The sequence below is a fragment of the Macaca nemestrina genome, chromosome 9 (genome assembly GCF_043159975.1).
Source record: "Macaca nemestrina isolate mMacNem1 chromosome 9, mMacNem.hap1, whole genome shotgun sequence".
NCBI classification, from domain to species: domain Eukaryota; kingdom Metazoa; phylum Chordata; class Mammalia; order Primates; family Cercopithecidae; genus Macaca; species Macaca nemestrina.
The window spans coordinates 7,811,716-7,831,181 of record NC_092133.1 but is presented as its reverse complement, the minus strand read 5'-3'; the positions used below and the strand labels follow the sequence as shown (position 1 = coordinate 7,831,181).

Sequence of the window (19,466 nt, the reverse complement as noted above, 5' to 3'; positions counted from 1 at the left end):
CTCTGTGTAATACGAGAAAGTAATGAGTTTTGTTTTTTTTTTTAGACGGAGTCTTGCTCTGTTACCAGGCTAGAGTACAGTAGTGTTTAATGTCAAATAGAAACCAACACTAGTAAAATACTTCCTGGAGGTAAGAATGCTTTTCCCCCAACCCCCCGGGATCTTGCTGTGTCCCACAGGCTGGAGTGCAGTGGCATGATCTTGGCTTACTGCAACCTCTGCCTCCCGGGTTCAAGCGATTCTCCTGCCTCAACCTCCCAAGTAGCTGGGACTACAGGTGCATGCCACCACACCCAGCTAATTTTTGTATTTTTAGTAGATAGGGGGTTTCACCATGTTGGCCAGGATAGTCTCAATCTCTTGACCTCATGATCTGCCCGCCTCGGCCTCCTAAAGTGCTGGGATTACAGGCATGAGCCACCACACCCAGACATGAGAGCTCTTAAGTAGAATTTCCATCTATAAAAAGTAGGTACTGTCAGTATTCCCCTCACATAGGTTTATGAAGAAGGCATTTTAAAAAGGGAACCCCTGTCATCGATCAGGGACCCCGTCTGCCTTCTCTGTGGGCCTAGGATAAATTCTTTTGATTGTTTGTCTATTTGGTATAAAAAATCTGTAGTTAAAATATACCATTTGCATTATCCATAATAGCCAAAAAGTGGAAGCAAGCCAAGTGTCTACAGATGAGTAAACAAAATATGGTGTATATATACTATATGCAGTAGAATACTATTCAGCCTTAAAAAGAAGGGAAATTCTGACACATGCTACACCATGGATGGACCTGGAAGACATTATGCCATGTGAAATAAGCCAGTCACCAGAGAACAAGTATTTTATGTGATCAGCTTCTTGATAATCTCCAAAATAGCCACCTTGACATAGTGAATGTTTGAAGGAATCTCAGAAATGGCAGGAAGGACAGTCTAGCCTTCCCACCCTCCTCTCTGACGCAGGTCACAAGGCCCTCCGGTGAGAGGTGCCCTCCCTGTCCCTGGAGGAAGGAGCATCCTTCTCTCGGAAGACAATGCAGAGAGGAATCTGAATGAGAGGTCCTGCTGTTCCTCCCAGTTTCCTACACTTAGCTCCTACCTCTTCTTGTCCTCTTGCATTTTCTGCTTCTCTCCACTTTTCATCAAACTTAAAAATTCTGGGAGGCCCTTCTTTTGGGCTGAGCTCCTGCACTAGCCCTCAACAGATCACACCAAACCAAAATGGAGTTACTTATGCTAAATGCTGTGTCATCAAACTGAAACTTTAAGGAAGCAGATCCCCAAACAGACCAGTTTTTCCTGAAAACATGAGATTCCAGTCTACTAGAATCAGCAGAAGAAGGAAGTCCCCTCTGCTTTAACCATTACAAAAGAAATAACCAAAGTAACTTGATGTTAACCAATCAGGTTTTTCTATTCTGTTACCTTGTTCCCACCTTATAAAACCTGTGGTTCTGTTATTGCCCAGTGGGAGCTCTCATTCTCTTTTGTAGAGTGGAAGGCACCCAGATTCATGAATCATGAATAAAAGCCAATTAAATCTTTAAATTTGTTGTAGTCTTCTGATAATATGAAACCTAATTTGTTGTAATTTAGTCTTTTGACAAACCTAATATACAAAGACATATGTTTAACTGTTTCTTCAGGTCTTTATTTCCTTACAAAGGCTCCTAGTTACATCAAGTTACTTCCAGAAAAAAAGTCAATTTTTCCTGTGTCATGTAAAACTTATATTAAGTAAATGTGGATGCTTTTCTCTTGTTAATCTTTTGGTACAAGAGCCCCAGCCAAGAAATTAAGAAGGGTGGAGGAAAAATATTTTTCTTCCTTTACATATGATTCCAGTAAAATTCATAGAAACAAAGTAGAATGGTGGTCAGGCTCAGTGGCTCATTCCTGTAATCCCAACATCTTGGAAGGTTAAGGAGGGAGGATCACTTCAGCCCAAGAGTTCAAGACCAGGCTAGACAACATAGTGAGACCTCATCTCTGCTTTAAAAAAAAAAGTCAGGTGTGGTGACGCATACCTGTAGTTCCAACTACTGGGGAGGCTGAGGCGGGTTGGATCACTCAAATCTAGGAGTTCAAGCTTTCAGTGGGCTATGATCATGCCACTGTACTCCAGCCTGGTGGATAGAGTAAGACCCTGTCAGAAAAAAAAGTAGTTTGGTGGTTGCCAGAGGCTGGGGTAGAGAGGAATGAGGACTTACTACTTACTGGGTACAGAGTTTTACTTGGGGATGATGAAAATGTTCTGGAGATGGATGGTGGGGATGGTTGTACAACCATGTGAATGTACTTAATGCCAATACACTTAAAATGGTTAAAATCAGGCTGGGCATTGGTGGCTCATGCCTGTAATCCCAGCACTTTGGGAGGCTGAGGCAGATGGATCACGAAGTCAAAAGATCAAGACCATCCTGGCCAACATGGTGAAACCCCATCTCTACTAAAAATACAAAAATTAGCTGGGCGTGGTGGTGGGCACCTGTAATCCCAGTTACTTGGGAGGCTGAGGCAGGAGAATCCTTGAACCTGGGAGGTGGAAGTTGCAGTGAGCTGAGATTGTGCCACTACTGCACTCCAGCCTGGTGACAGAGCGAGCCTCTATCCCAAGAAAAAAAAAAATCTTAAGTAAGTTATATATACTTTACCATGATAAAAACATTTTATAAGCACCATTTACCGTTTGATCACCTATTAAATGCTAAGTGCTTTACATACATTTCACCAATCCTTAGAACAACTTTGTTCAGTAAATATTCCTGGTTCACAGATAAGAAACTGAGGTTCAGAAAGATTAGTTATTTATTTGAAGTCTTACAGCCTTTATAATGTTGTTCATGCACTCTTTATACCCTAGATAGTTGGGAGAAATTACAGGGAAGAATCTCAGAAATAACTAAAATAATCGAAGATGTAATCAAGAAACAAAAGTACAATGTTTGAATAGAGACCAACTAAAGACGGCTGGGACTGGTTCAGTCTACACATAATTGAAAAGTAAATCACTAGGAAAGGGAAGGAGTCTCTGGGTTTCAAGATGAAATAGAAGTCATGAGAATTCTATACATTCAAGTTCACTGAAGAGAGCTAGGAGTCAGCTACTGTTTGCTACAGATAATATTCAGTAAGGAGCTAACTGCTAGTGCATTGGCCTGGGGAAGTGTTTAATGTAAAATAGAAACCAACACTAGTAAAACAGTTCCTGGAGGTCAGAATGCTTCCCCCGCAACCCCCCGGGATCTTGCTGTGTCCCACAGGCTGGAGTGCAGTGGCATGATCTTGGCTCACTGCAACCTCCGCTCCCGGGTTCAAGCGATTCTCCTGCCTCAGCCTCCCTAGTAGCTGGGACTACAGGCACACACCACCACACCCGGCTGATTTTTGTATTTTTAGTAGAGACGGGATTTCACCATGTTGGCCAGGCTGGTCTTGAACTCTAGACCTCAGGTGATCCTCCCACCTTGGCCCCTCAAAGTGCTGGGATTACAGGCTATGAGCCACTGTATCTGGCTGCTCCTTTTTTTCTAATGGACCCGGGAGATCTTTAGGAATGAGGGAAAGGATCATTTCTTTGAATGGGGTAGAAAACTAAAGAGTAGCCAGCCCTCAGGCTCGTGGTGGTTGCTGCTATTCTGTTGACCGTGAACCATAACCTTTAGAAAGGAGCAAGTCTTTGTGGGATACACAGGATTTGAAGTGCATCACACGGGTGGAACCCCAGCTGACCGTGATACCTTCAAGTGAGTTTTTCCACCGAATTTGATTATTTTCTCATTTGGCGCTGCTTTCTGGGCTTTTTAAGCAGCTGCAAATCTCTAGGTGATTTTACTTTTGGATTAATTGTCTTGGGCATACTCATTCCTGATTCCTGGTTTCACCAAACAGGTGGGTAACCTTATTTGTTTCTGCCTATAATAATTCTGGAGTCTTTAAATAAAACGACTGTGACTTTTCATGATGAGTGGAAGATAGGTTTTCCTAATGCTACAATCAATATTAATTCCTTGCGGTTCAAGGACACTGAGGCCCTGTCTAATACAGAGGTCGAACTTGGACTTGGGAGATAACCCCTGCCTCTCGTGCTCTCTGTGGCTCTGCTTTCTGTTAATTTACTCATAAGCTTGTTTTGTCTCCTTGCTGAGAATTGTCAAACATGAAATGTAATTTCAGGCTATAGTGAAGAAAGATGACACAGGCAGAAGAAATTGGCAATCATTTGGCCTGTACATGTTGCTTTTTTTTTTTTCTTTCCCTGGACTTAGGATATAGACCAAACCTTGACATTTCTGGCCTTTGAGTCTTTCCCAACTGTGATTATAAATAATACATTAGCTCTTCTAGAGAAGTTAGATGTGACTTTGGACTTAGTCTTTCATAAGGTGGCTAAATGAATTTATATAGTTCATCACAATTCACTAGATTGGTTAAGCAGGAAATTTACAGAGATTTTTTTCTTTGCTGAAAATGTTTTTCTAAATTGAAAAACTTCTAATACTGTCTTCTGGAGTAGTCCTAGAAACAAGTGCAAGTGATTGTTTTTGGCAAGAGGCCACATAAACATTTCTGCTTCTCTGTGATTTATGGGTAGCATTGATATAAATACAATGATCATAGATAATGTATCACAGTTTGGGCTCAGCCGCTGTAGCTGCTGTTGACCCAGAGAGACCACTGGGATCCTCACATCCCAGGGCAGCGCATCGTTTGCTGCAATGGTTGATTCTACACAACATTTTATGAAATTAGGTGAGGCCCTTGATTAGAATTTGTTTTTTAAAAGGTTTCATATGAGTTTCTCTCTCTTTAAATATCAGTTTCTAATATTTTTTAAAGGCCTATGTTTACAACAAATTTGGGAGATACTTATATGCACTACTAACTAGTGTTCTTTTGTGGTGCTTTAGAAATTCTGGCCCACTTGTATTTTTGCTGGACTTCTAATGATTTCACTCATCAATCAGAAAATATTTGTGTCCACCTCCGTGCTTCCTCTCCCTTGATCTTGTCTATTCTTGGCCATTTTAGAGTTGACTTAGCGGCCTTCACAAAACTGGAGTTTCCATTGGGATTAAATTGATAGGTCTTTTCTGGGAGACCTTTACAATATTGAACTTTCCCGTCTGTGAACTTTACTTATCTGCCCATATATTATGTTTTTGGTAGATGACAAAATTATATGATCACTCCAAAAATTACCTTGCCCTTTATAGTAAAACCTTCCATTGTAAACTTCTGGCAATCACTGATCTGTGTTCCTCTAGCATTGCTTTTTTTCAGAATTTTATATAAATGGAATCGTTCAGGATGTAGCCTTTTGAGTCTGGCTACTTTCGTGTACGGTATCAACAGTTATTCCTTTTTATTGCCAAATAGTAATCCATTGTATAAATACTACATGGTTTGCTTATTGGTTTGTCTTTGGGGGAACACAGACTATTTTCACTTTTTGGTAAGTTATAAGTGGATTGGAATTCACAAAGTGCTTTTTGTCTGAGCATAGATTTTCATTTCACTTGTGCAAACACCTAGGAGTAGGATTGCCGAGTCTCGTGGTCCACGTGTTTGACTTTATCAGAACCTGCCACATTGTCTTCCTAAGTGCTGCCCCACTTCAGTTTCTTTAATAAATGTAGGGATATTCAAGCTGTCTGTTTCTTCTTGAGTTTTTGTAGTTTTCCAGTTTCAAGGAATTGATCTATTTCACATAATTTGTAGAATTTAGAAGCATATAGTTGTGTTTGTGTTTTGTTTCTGTAGTATCCATTATTAGCCTTCTAGTGTCTACAGGGTTTGTAATAATATTCCTTTGATTTCTGGTATTGGTAATATGTGTTTTCTCTTCCTTTGTCATTCTGCTAGAGGCTTACTCATTTGATTTCTACCTCCTACCACCCCCTGCAAAGAACCAACTTTGGATTTCATTGAATTTTTTTCCTTTATTGTTTTTGTTTAAATATTACTGATTTAGTTTTATATATTTAGTTTGTCTTATGCTTGATTTGAGTTTATTTGGTTCTTTTTTTTACTTAAAGTAGATGCTTACATTATTGATTTGATACTTCATTTCTCATATAATTTAGTGCTATAAATTGCCCTCTAAGCACATATTTTGATAAGTTGATGTCATATTTATTCAGTTCGAACTGTTTTCCAATTTTTCTTAAGATACTCTCTTTGAACTGTGGGCCATTTAGAAGTACGCCATTTAACTTCGCATATTTGGGGATGTTCTAGAAATGTTCTAGATTCCTAGTTTAATTCTGTCATCAGAGAACATAATTCACTGAATTTTAATTATTTAATTCTAGGGTTTGTTTTATGACCCAGAATATGATCTCTCACCACTGCCATACCGATAATTCTTCAGGTTTTGACGTTTCTCAACCTGTCTACTGGTTACTTTTCAGAGTACTTGGGTCATTGCTATTTATATTTTGTCCAGAGTTTCAAATTGTGATCAGTAGAAACAACAGACCATAGCATGCATGCGCCATCTTGGCCAGCATCACAGGTTGTCAATACATCTTGTTGTTGTTTTAGTTGTTTTGAGACAGGGTCTCACTCTGTTGCCCAGGCTGGAGCACAGTGGTGTGATCAGGGATCACTGTAGCCTCAGCCTGCTAGGCTCAAGCAATCCTCCCACCTCAGCCTCCCGAATAGCTGGGTCTATAGGTGTGCTGCCATGTCCAGCTAATTTTTGTATTTTTTGTAAAGACAGGGTTTTGCCTTGTTGCCCAGGCTGGTCTCAAACTCCTGAACTCAGGTCATCCTCTCACTTGGGCCTCCCAAAGTGCTAGGATTATATGCATGACCACCGCACCTGGCCAATACATCTTAAAAATAATTTCTCATCCATGTTGAATAATGATGGCCTGTAAATATTTTTTCTTGCACTTGCCTTGTTGGGTTTTGATATCAAGGTTATTTTTATCTTAACCTTGTAAAATGAACTGGGGAGGCTTCATTTTTTATTCTGTTTGTGTTAGTGGCAGAGTTTTTTTGTTTTTTCTTTTTTTTGTATGTTTCATGGAACTTTTTGGTGAAGGCATTTGGGCCTGGAAATTTCTTTATGGGAAGTTTTTTCAGTACTGATTCAATATATTTAATGTATATAAGATTTTTTTCTACTTTTTGAGTCAATTTTGATGTTTTTTTTTTCCCTAGAAATTCATCTCACCAGGTATGGTGGCTCATGCCTGTAATCCCAGCACTTTGGGAGGCTGAGGTGGTAGGACCACTTGACTCCAGGAGTTCAAGACCAGCCTGGGCAATATAGTGAGACTCTATCTCTACAAAAAAATTAGCTTGGTATGGTGGTGGGTGCCTGTAGTGTGAGCTACTTGGGAGGCTGAGGTGGGAGGATCGTTTGAGCCTGGGAGGTCGAGGCTGCAGTGAGCTGTGATTGTGCCACTGCACTCCATCCTGGGTGACGGAGTGAGACCTTGTCTCAAAAAGAAGGTTTTTCATCTGTGCTTTAAAGTCTGTTGGCAGAAAGTTATTCATAATTGTATATTATGAATTTGAGACAGGGCCTCACTCTGTTGCCCAGGGTGGAGTGAAGTGGTGCAATCACAGCTCACTGCAGCCTCCACCTCCCAGGCTCAAGCCACCCTCTTGCTTCAGCCTCCCAAGTAGCTAATTTTTGTATTTTTGGTAGAGATGGGGTTTTGCCATGTTGCCCAGGCTGGTCTCAAACTCCTGAACTTGAGCTTTCCTCCCACTCCGGTCTCCCAAAGTGCTGGGATTACAGGTACGAGCCATCGTTCTTGGCCTGCCAGTTATGACTTCCTTTCAAAGTCTTTCTATGTGTGGTACAGTCCTCCTGTGCAAGATTGTTTTTTGACTGCTTTTTCTTGACAAATCTTGCTAAAGGTCTGTGAATTTTATAATGTAATTTTAAAGAACCAGGTTTTAGCAGGGCATGGTGGCTCATACCTGTAATCCAGCACTTTGGGAGGTGAAGGCAGGAGGATCACTTGAGCCTGGAAGGGGGAGGCTGTAGTGAGCTGTGACTGAGCCACTACACTCCAGCTCAGGGAACAGAATGAGACCCTATCTCAAAACCAAAAAACCCCCAAGTTTTAGCTTGGCTGAGTCTATTGGGTGTTTCTTTTGTATTTTGTTTCTGTTATGTTTTTCCTTTTTCTTTTAATTTAACTTGTTCTTTTTCTGATTATTGACGCTTCATTTGTTGATTTTTTTTTTTTTTTTTTTTTTTTTTTGAGACATAGTCTCGCTCTTTCACCAGGCTGGAGTGCAGTGGCACAATCTCGGCTCACTGCAACCTCTGGCTCCCGGGTTCAAGCAATTCTCCTGCCTCAGCCTCCTGAGTAGCTGGGACTACAGGTGTGTGCCACCATGCCCAGCTAGTTTTTGTATTTTTAGTAGAGATGGAGTTTTACCATCTTGGGCAGGATGGTCTCAATCTCTTGACCTCGTGATCCACCCGCCTCTGTCTCCCAAAGTTCTGGGATTACAGGCGTGAGCCACTGTGTCCAGTCTGTTGGTGTTTTTTCCAAGTTCCTTTTCTAATGGTCTCATTTAAGACTATAAATTTCCCCAGCCTGGACAACATGGTGAAACTTTATCTCTACCAAACACACAAAAATTAGCCAGGCGTGGTGGTGCGAGCCTGTGGTCCCAGCTACTTGGGAGGCTCACTTGAGCCCAGGAGGTGGAGGGTAGTAAGCCAAGATCATGCCACTGCACTCCACCCTGGGTGACAGAATGAGACCCCATCTCAAAAACAAAAACAAAAACAAAAACAAAAACAAAACTATAAATTTCCCTGTATGAATGGATTTAACTATATCCTACCGTTTTTAATATGTAGAACTGATGATGAATTTGCCTTATTTTATCTTTGAGCTATGGGCTATTTAAAAGTATACTTTTAGAAAGTTTCTAAAATTGTGGCTTTTCTAGTTAGCCTTTTATTTTCTACTTTATCTTAATTATGTTGTTACCAGAAATTGTGATCTGTATTGTTCCACTTTCTTTGAAATTTGTTACTTGTTTTTAACACTGGACTATATGGTTAATTTTTGAACTTGTCCACATTTTCTTGAAGGGAACTCTATTTCTGCAGTTAAATCTCATGTTCTGTATATGTGCATTGAATCTATTTTTTTCATAATTTTAAATCTTCATCCTCCCTAATTATTTTTATACTTTATTTACTGAGAAATAAATATCCCACTAGAAGTATGGATTTGTCTGTCTCCTCATCTGTCAACTTGTGGTTTTTGAGGCTGTATGTGGGTGAGTGTGATTCAAAAAATATATATATATTTTTTTTAAATTTGAACTTTTATCAAAATGAAATGTTTTCCTTTATGTATACTTTCAACATTATGATATAGCATAGTAAGTTTGGTTAGACTTTGCACTGTGTATCTTTCACACGTGTGTGGGTGTGTGTGTGTGTGTATTTTTTCCCACTATGCTGCCCAGGCTGTAGTGCAGGGGCTCTTCACAGGCGTGACTGTGGCTCCCTGCCGCCTTGAACTCCTGGGCTGAAATGATCCTCCTACCTCAATCTTGCGAGTAGTGTGTGCCACCACAGCCAAGTAATTGTTTTTATTTCTTTAGAGATACAGTTTGGCTATATTGCCCAGGCTGGTCTTGAGCTCTTGGTCTCAAGTGATCCTCCCACTTCTGCTTCCTAAGTCACTGGGATTACAAGCATGTGCCGCCAAGCCGGCTCCTCTGATATGTATTTTAATACCTTTTAAAATCATTCTATATCTTTGTCTTTTAAATATGACTTATAAATAGCATGGAATGAGTAACAATTTATCCATCTTTAACTGGATTACTTAGTCCATTTGCATGTATTTGTATTCTGACGTACTTGGATTCTGTGTAGATGGTGAGTGGTGTGTGTGTGTACATGCATATGTATTTGTGTCATTTCATTGTAACTTTCCATTTGTCCTACTTATGTTTCTTTTTTTCCTTTCTTGCCTTCTTTTCATTTGATGGGATATTTTCTCTTCTCTAGTCATTTTAAGTTAGTCTTTGTTTATATTATTTTAGTAACTGTCATGCTAATTTAAATGTGCATATTTAAGTTATGAAAGTCTAAAATTCATCCTCCTCCTGGGTGATAGGATAACTTAACAATACTTTCATTGCATTAAACTCCTCTTGAGTTATGCTACTACAGTATATTTTCAGGTTTTTATTTTGACATAATTGTAGATTCACAGGCGGTTTTAAGAAATAATATAAAGAAATCCCATATAATCTTCACTCAGTTTCTCCCAATGGTAACATCCTGCATAACTACCTTATTCAGATTTCACCAGTTTTCTGTGCACTTTTAGTTTTTTGTGTGTATTTAGTTCTATGAAATGTTATCGTGTACACAGATTAGATACCTAACCACCATCACCATCGTCAAGATACAGAACAGTTCCATCAGAAGGATGGATCCCTTGTGCTACTCATTTTATAGTCACAAACCCGTTCCTTGCCCCCTAACCCCGGAAACCACTAATCTGTTCTTCATCTCTATAACTTTTTTTTCAAGAACACATGTAAATGAAACCATACACTGTCTAATATTTTGAGATTGAGTTTTTCAGCATAATTATCTTGTGATCCATCAAAGTTGTTTTGATATAGTTGATCATTTTTCTTTTTATATTTCATGGGACGTTACTTCTGTTTTATACGTTTCATATTTGTTTAGTTTTATCCATATATTCACCTGTCTTCTTTTTCCTACTCTTCATTTCTTCTTGTATCCCAGATCTTCCACTTGGGATCATTTTCTTTCTGCCCGAAATCTTTTCCTATCTGTTTAGTAATGGTTTCCTTGGGCTAGCTCCCTCAATTTCTGCACATTTCGAGCTCTGTTGTGTTAGTTTCATACTTAAAAATTTTTTTTTTATTGTGGTATAAGAGGCATACAGGTAAGGAGATCATGAACGTACAACTCAATGAATTTTCACGTAGTTAACGCATAAGAAATGGATATGACCAGCAACCCAGAAGCCTCTCTTCTGTTTCCTTCTAATTGCTACTCTTACTCCTCTCGAGGCAGGGTGATCTGCCTGCCTTGGCCTCCCAAAGTGCTGGGATTACAGGCATGAGCCACTGTGCCTGGCCTAAAATGACCATCTTTTCTTTTGAGACAGAGTCTTGCTCTGTCACCCCAGCTGGAGTGCAGTGGCATGATCATGGCTCACTGTAGCCTCAGTCTCCCTGGCTCAAGTGATCCTCCCACCTCAGCCTCCTGAGTAGCTGGGACAGGAGGCACACACGCCACATCCAGCTCAATCTACTGGGCTCAAGCAATCCTGCTGCTTTGACCTATTTGAGATATCAAAAAGTATCTCCTATTCTGACCTTTTACACTATAGATTAGTTTTCGTATTATTTACTTTCTAAATGGGATCTTTTGGCTGCTTTTCTCAGCTTTAGTCTTGTGAGCTATATCCATGGTGTTGCAGTGGTTCGTTTATTGTTGTGTGCATTCAGTTTTACTAATGTTGCACAAAATGTTTATCTGTTCTGCTGGTGGCTGACATTTGGGTTCTTCCAAGCTTGGGTCCATTATGAATAATGCCGTTATAAACTTTTTTTTTTTTTTTTCTTGAGATGGAGTCTCGCTCTTGTTACCCAGGCTGGAGTGCAATGGTGCCATCTTGGCTCACTACAACCTCCACCTCTCGAGTTCAAGCAATTCTCCCTGCCTCGGCCTCCCAAGTAGCTGGGATTACAGGTGCCCACCACTACACCTGGCTAATTATTTTTAGTAGAGATGGTTGTTTTTTTTTTGTTTTTTGTTTTTTGTTTTTTTTTGAGATAGAGTCTCGCTCTGTCTCCCAGGCTGGAGTGCAGTGGCACGATCTCCGCTCACTGCAAGCTCCGCCTCCCGGGTTCACGCCATTCTCCTGCCTCAGCCTCCCGTGTAGCTGGGACTGCAGGCACCTGCCACCATGTCCAGCTAATTTTTTGTATTTTTAGTAGAGATGGGGTTTCACCGTGTTAGCAAGGATGGTCTCGATCTCCTAACCTTGTGTTCCACCTGCCTCGGCCTCCCAAAGTTCTGGGAGAGATGGGGTTTTGCCATGTTGGGCAGACTGGTTTTGAACCCCTGACCTCAGGTGATCCGCCTGCCTCGGCCTCCCAAAGTGCTGGGATTACAGGCGTAAGCCATTGCGCTCGGCCCTAAACTTTCTTGTACTTACCTTTTGGTGAACATGTGTGTACTTTAATTTGATCTATATCTGGGAGTGCAAGTGCTTTATAGAGTATATGTACAGTTTTAGGAGATATTGCTAAAAACTTTTCAGTGGCTATATCAGTTTACACTCTGCCAGCTGTGGATGAATGTTCCAGTTGTTTCCCATCCTTCTGTTACAGGAAAGGGGTCCTTATCCTGATTCCAAGAGAGGGTTATTGGATCTGGCACATGAAAGAATTTAGGGCGAGTCCGTAGAGTAAAGTGATAGCAAGTTTATTAAGAAAGTAGAAGAATAAAAGAATGGCTACTCTATAGAAGAATAAAAGAATGGTTACCCATTCTTATGGTTATTTCTAGATGATAGGCTAAACAAGGGGTGGATTATTCATGCCTCCTTTTTTTTTTTTTAGACCATGTACGGTAACTTTCTGACATTGCCATGGCATTTGTAAACTGTCATGGTGCTGGTGGGAGTGTAGCAGTGGGAGGATGACCAGAGGTCACTCTTGTCACCATCTTGGTTTTAGTAGGTTTTAGGCAGCTTCCTTGCTGCAAACTGTTTTATCATCAAGGTCTTTATGACCTGTACCTTGTGCTGACCTCCTGTTTCATCCTGTAACTAAGAATGCCTGTAACTGTCTGGGAATGCAGCCCAGTAGGTCTCAGCCTCGTTTTTCCCAGCTCCTATTCAAGATGGAGTTGCTCTTTTTCAAACCCCTCTGACACTTCCACATACTTACTATTGTGTCAGCTTTTAAAAACTTCTAGTCTTTCTGGTAGATGTGTAGTGGTATCTCATGGTGTTTGTCACGTGAATTTCCATAATGCCTAACTAGGGAAGGGCATCTTCTCATGTTTTAATATTGGTCATTTAATTATTCTCTTTGGGAAAGGGCCTGCTCAGGTCTCTTGCCTAGCTTTCTGTTGGGTTACCTGCCTTCTTTTTTTAAATTACTGATTTGTAGGAATTCTTAAATATATTCTGGATCAAAGTTATTTGGTCATATTCTACCCAGTATTCTCTGAATGATTTCTTTATTTGAATAGAAATGATTAATTTTGCTATAGTCCAGTTTATCAGTATTTTCCTTTATGGATAATGTTTTTGGTTGCCAGGGGAGTTTTAAACTTTGTCTTTTCCCTGAAGGTTCAATAATTTGAGTCTCTGTAATAAACTTGACAGTAGCCAGATTAGCAGGAGCAATGGCATACAGATTATGTCCTTATGCACAGGAGTCCACGAAATACGAGACTTACAGAAGAGCCAGGTGGTTGAAGCTTAGCTGGCAATTTGTGCTACAGAAGGAAACAGGAGCTTAAAGGCCCCTGGATGGTAATGGCAACAAGCTATGGGAGGGCGAGGGGAGGAACTGTACTGGGAACAAAGGCTATCTTATGCAGAAAAAGGTCCCTCAGGTCGCAGCCTTCAGAATAGGCGAAAAGTCTGTCTGGGTGTGGTACCCTGAGTGTGGACACCTTTTAGTTTCCTCTCTTTCCGTGGGAGTCTGGTTAAAGTAGATCCTGGGAAGGAAGGCAGGGTTTATGACAGACAGCAGCATTCCTCCTGGGGGAACTTCTCTTAAATACGTGAAACTTTGGAGAAAGCACTTCCTGTATTTGCTGCTTCCCAGGTGCTCTCAGTTTGAAGTCTACAGCTGCATATTTTGGGGTATCTTTTTGAGCCCTAACATCTTTATAAAAATTTTTACCTAATTCTATGTTATCTTCTAGAAGCCTTTTCATATGTAGCCTATCATCTATCTGGAAGGGATTTTTATGTATGGTATTGTTAACAGTGGAGGGTGTCCAGGTTCTTGGCATCTTGAACAGAGAATTGGACAAAACACACAAAGCAAGGAAGGAAGGAATTTGTAGAAAATGAAACTACACTCCACAGTATGGGAGCAGCCCTGAGCATAGGGCTTGAAGTTCCTGTTAGAGTTTTTATGAGTTTACCCTCTACTTCGGGTACACTCTATGTAAATGAAGAGGGTGAAGTAAAGTTACAAAGTAATTTACAGCATATGCCCTATGGAGAGGATATTTTCTGTTATAGTGGAAGTGTGAATTGGCCTGATGTTGCCTGCCTCCAGACCCTATTTTCCTGCCTCAGTACCAAGTAGAAACTTTTTCACAGGGATATGCAGTTGACTTTGGCACTGTTTATTAAAATGACCATCTTTTCTTCTTTTTTTTTTTGAGATGAGGTCTTGCTGGGTCACCCAGGCTGGAGTGCAGTGGCATGATCTCGGCTCACTGGCAACCTCCGCCTCCTGGGTTCAAGGGATTCTCCTGCCTCAGCCTCCCGAATAGCTGGGATTACATGTGCCCGGCTAATTGTTGTATTTTTAGTAGAGATGGGGTTTCACCATGTTGGCCTTGAACTCCTGACCTCAGGTGATCTGCCTGCCTAGGCCTCTCAAAGTGCTGAGATTACAGGTGTGAGCCACCGCGCTTGACCTAAAATGACCATTTTTTTCTTTTGAGCAGAGTCTTGTCCTGTCATCCCAGCTGGAGTGCAGTGGCATGATCATGGCTCATGGCTCACTGCAGCCTCAACCTCCCTGGCTCAAGCAATCCTCCCACCTCAGCCTCCTGAGCAGCTGGGACAGCAGCCACACATGCCACACTCAGCTTTTTTTTTTTTTTTTTTAAGCAGACATGAAGTCTTGCCATGTTTCCCAGGCTGATCTTGATTTCCTGGGCTCAAGCAATCCTCCTGCTTTGACCTCCAGAAGTTCTGGGATTGCAAGTAGGAGCCACCACATCTGGCCCATCTTCATTGTTCTTCAGTGTTGCCTTTTATTATAAATCAAGTACTATATACATGGGCATGCTTTTGGCCTCTGTAAGTTCCTTTTTTAAATGTTTCCACAAGTTATTGGGGTACAGGTGGCATTTGGTTAAATGAGTAAGTTCTTTAGTGGTGATTTGTGAGATTTTGGTGCACTCATCACCCGAACAGTATACTCTGCACCCTATCTGTAGTCTTTTATTCCTTGCCCCCTCCACACCCTTACCCCCAAGTCCCCAAAGTCCATTGTATCATTCTTATCCCTTTGCATCTTCATAGCTTAGCTCCACATATCAGTGAGAACATACAATGTTTAGTTTTCCATTCCTGAGTTACTTCACTTAGAATAATAGTCTCCAGTCTCACCAGGTAACTGCAAATGCTGTTAATCCATTCCTTTTTATGACTGAGTAATATTCCACGGTATAAATGTACCACAGTTTGTCTACTTGTTGATTGATGGGCATTTGGATTGGTTCCACAATTTTGAAATTGTGAACTGTGCTGCTATAAACATGCATGTGCAAGTATCTTTTTCGAATAATGACTTCGTTTCCTCTGGGTAGATACCCAGTAGTGGGATTGCTGGATCAAATGGTAGTTCTACTTTTAGTTGTTTAAGGAATCTCCACACTGTTTTCCATAGTGGTTGTACTAGTGTACATTCCCGCCAGCAGTGCAGAAGTGTTTCTTGTTCACCACATCCACACCAGCATCTACTGTTTTTTGATTTTTTGATTATGGCCATTCTTGCAGGAGTAGGGTGATATTACATTGTGGTTTTGATTTGTATTTCTCTGATCGTTAGTGATGTTGGGCATTTTTTCATATATGTGTTGACCATTTGTATATCTTCTTTTGAGAATTGTCTATTCATATCCTTAGCCCACTTTTTGATGGGATTGTTTTTTTCTCACTGATTTGAGTTTGTTATAGATTCTGGATATTAGTCCTTTGTCAGATGTATAGATTGTGAAGATTTTCTCCCACTCTGTGTGTTGTCTGTTTACTTTGCTGACTGTTCCTTTTGCCATGCAAAAGCTCATTAGTTTAGTTAAGTCCCAACTATTTCTTTGTTTTTATTGCATTTGCTTTTGGGTTTTTGGTCATGAAATCCTTGCTAAGCCAATGTCTAGAATAGGGTTTTCCAATGTTATCTTCTAGAATTTTTAGTTTCAGATCTTAGGTTTAAGTCCTTAATCCATCTTGAGTTGATTTTTGTATAAGGTAAGAGGTAAGGATCCAGCTTCATTCTCCTACATGTGGATAACCAATTATCCCAGCACCATTTGTTGAAAAGGGTGTCCTTTCCCCACTTTGTTTTTGTTTGGTTTGTCGAGGATCAGTTGGCTGTAAGTATTTGGGCTTATTTTTGGTTTCTCTATTCTGTTTCATTGTTTCTATGTACCTATTTTTATACCAGTACCATGCTGTTTTGGTGACTATGGCCTTATAGTTTGAAATCAGGTAGTGTGATGCCTCCAGATTTGTTCTTTTTGCTTAGTCTTGCTTTGGCTATGCGGGCTCTTTTTTGGTTCCTTTTGAGTTTTAGAATTTGTTTTTTCTAATTCTGTGAAGAATAATGGTGCTATTTTGACGGGGATTGTGTTGAATTTGTAGATTGCTTTTGGCAGTATCATTTTCACAATATTGATTGTACCCATCCATGAGCATGGGATGTGTTTCCATTTGTGTCATCTATGATTTATTTCAGCAGTGTTTTGTAGTTTTCCTTGTAGAGGTATTTTGCCCCCTTGGTTAGGTATATTCCTAAGTATTTGTTTTTTTGCGGCTGTTGTAAAAGGGGTTGAGTTCTTGATTTGATTCTCCCCTTGGTCACTGTTGGTGTATAGAAGAGCTACTGATTTGTGTACATTGATTTGTGTACATTAATCTTGTATCTGAAAAGCTTGCTGAATTCTTTTATCAGTTCTTAGGAGCTTTGTGGAGGAGCCTTTAGGGTTTTCAAGGAAAACAACCATATTGTCAGCAAACAATGACAGTTTGACTTCTTTTTACCAATTTGGATTCCCTTTCTTTCTTTTGTCTGGCAGCTCTGGCTAGGACTTCCAGTACTGTGTTGAGGAGTGGTGAGAGTGGGCATCCTTGTCTTGTTCTAGTTCTCAGAGGGAGTACTTTCAACTTTTCCCCATTCAGTATTATATTGGCTGTGGGTTTGTCATTGATGGCTTTTATTACATGAGGTATGTCCCTGTGTACCATTTTTGCTGAGAGTTTTAATCATAAAGTGACGCTGGATTTTGTTGAATGCCTTTTCTGCATCTATTGAGATCATGTCATTTTTGTTTTTAATTTTATGTGGTGTATCACATTTATTGAGTTGCATATGTTAAACCATCCCTGCATCTCTGGTATGAAATCCACTTGATCATGGTGGATTATCTTTTTGATATGTTGTTGGATTTGGTTAGCTAGTATTTTGTTAAGGATTTTAGCATCTATGTTCATCAAGGATATCGGTCTGTAGTTTTCTTTTCCAGTTATGCCCTTTCCTGGTTTTGATATTAGGGTGATGTTGGTACCAATTCTTCTTTGAACGTCTGGTAGAATTCTGCTGTGAATCTGTCTGGTCCTAGACTTTTTTTTTGTTGTTGTTGTTAATTTTTAAATTACCATTTCAGTCTTGCTGCTTGTTATTGGTCTGTTCAGGGTATCTAATTCTTCCTGATTTAAGCTAGGAGCGTTGTATTTTTCCAGGAATTTATCGGTCTTTTCTAGGTTTTCTACTTGTGTGTAAAGGTGTTCACAGTAGCCTTGAATGAACTTTTGTATTTCATTGTTGTCAGTTGTAATATCTCCTGTTTCATTTCTTAATGAGGTTATCTGGATATTCTCTCTTCTTTTCTTGGTTAATCTTGCTAATGGTCTTTTGTTTATCTTTTCAAAGAATCAGCTTTTTGTTTCATTTATGTTTTGTCTTTTTGTGTGTTTCAATTTCATTTAGTTCTGCTCTGATCTTGGTAATTTCCTTTCTTCTGCTGGGTTTGGGTTTGGATTGTGCTTGGTTCTCTAGTTCCTTGAGGTGTGACCTTAGAATGTCAGTTTGTACTTTTTCAATCTTTTTGATGTAGGTGTTCAGGGCTGTGAACTTGCCTCTTAGCACCACCTTTGCTGTATCCGAGAGGTTTTGATAGGTTGTGTCATTATTGTCATTCAGTTTGAAGAATTTTAAAATTTCCATCTTGTTTTCGTTTTTGACCTGATGTTCATTCAGGAACAGGTTATTTAACTTCCTTGTATTTGCTTTGTTTTGAAGGTTCCTTTTGGAGTTGATTTTCAGTTTTATTCCACTGTCATCTGAGGGAGTGCTTGATATAATTTCAATTTTCTTAAATTTATTGAGGCTCATTTTATTGGCATCTGCAAGTTTCATTGGTCGATTTGTCGATTTGTCTATATTTTGTTTGGTTTTGGAAATAAGTATAATAAAACACAGTCCTGCTCTTAAAGTGCATACAATCAGTTAAATAGCTAATTTCAATATAATGTGGTGTGGAAGAAAAACATATTAAAATTGTGCTGTATTTAAAGTTTCATAATTGAAATGTTAATTTCTTTACTAAAGTGACCCTTCTAATGCAGCAGGAAGACTGTTTTTATAATTGAAAGATAGTTTGCATTTTATTACTTGGCTTTTCTTTATAGTTTACTGTTCATGAATATATCCCTAAACATGTGTTGTTATAATTCTGCCTGTTTTGGGGCAGCGTCTACCTTAAAGCGCTGGCTGAGGGCTGAGCCGAGCGTGGCTCTGAGGGAATCCAGCCTTGGGCGGTAGGTGGCAATGTTGGGCAGGCAAATGAAGGCTCCAGCATGTCTGGCTAGTCGTGGGGACTGAGCTGTGGGCAGAATTCCAGTCCTTCCACTTGGTTTGGCTGGTCCCCAAACCAAGTGGAAGAGACAGAACAGACTGGAGGGAGGAGGAGGGGAGGTCCATGATGAGAGCCGCTGCCATTTATTTAGCATTGCGTACTGAGCTCTGTGCAGGGCACCTAACAGCCTAGCATGCAGCAACTCAGTTCCCACCACCTGCACCCCCCACCTTTTTTTTTTTGTTTGCAAATCACAAAGAGAAAGACAGCTGGAATGTGGCAGAACCAGGATTCTATCCCAGTCTGGCTGTCCTCACAACTCTGAATCATCAGGTGACAACAGTGTCTTGCTGGAATTGCCAGTTGCTGCTGCTCAAGTGCCTGCCCTACAGGATGGCGCCATGGGCCTGGCTGAGCTGTGGTTCCCAGCACCATGCTGTTTCTTCCCCAGGTCTGCTTGGTGCTGCGGTTCAGCAGGGTGGAGGCTGTGCTGTCCCTGCCCCAATCTCTTCTGCCTGGGGGTGTGGGCAGAGCTGCTGGCCTTCATCCCTCTGCTTGTTTCTCCAGAGGTCTCCTCCTATTCTGATAGAGACACCCTGCCTTGGGGCATCCGCCCATTCATTCCTTCATGGAAAGTCAGC

At 40.5% G+C, this 19,466-nt stretch overlaps 1 protein-coding gene across 7 annotated transcripts in view; it reads left to right on the top strand.

Moving 5' to 3' along the window:
• LOC105470417 (fibronectin type III and ankyrin repeat domains 1) overlaps positions 1 to 19,466 on the top strand; it is a 119,399-nt gene that overhangs the window by 20,890 nt on the left and 79,043 nt on the right. Inside the window, exon 2 of one of the 7 annotated variants that reach the window (XM_071068940.1) lies at positions 46 to 130. The exons of the other annotated variants lie outside the window; for them this stretch is intronic. The gene's annotated coding sequence lies outside the window, so the exon portion shown is untranslated. The remainder of the gene's footprint in view (positions 1 to 45; positions 131 to 19,466) is intronic. 7 annotated transcript variants of the gene reach the window in all.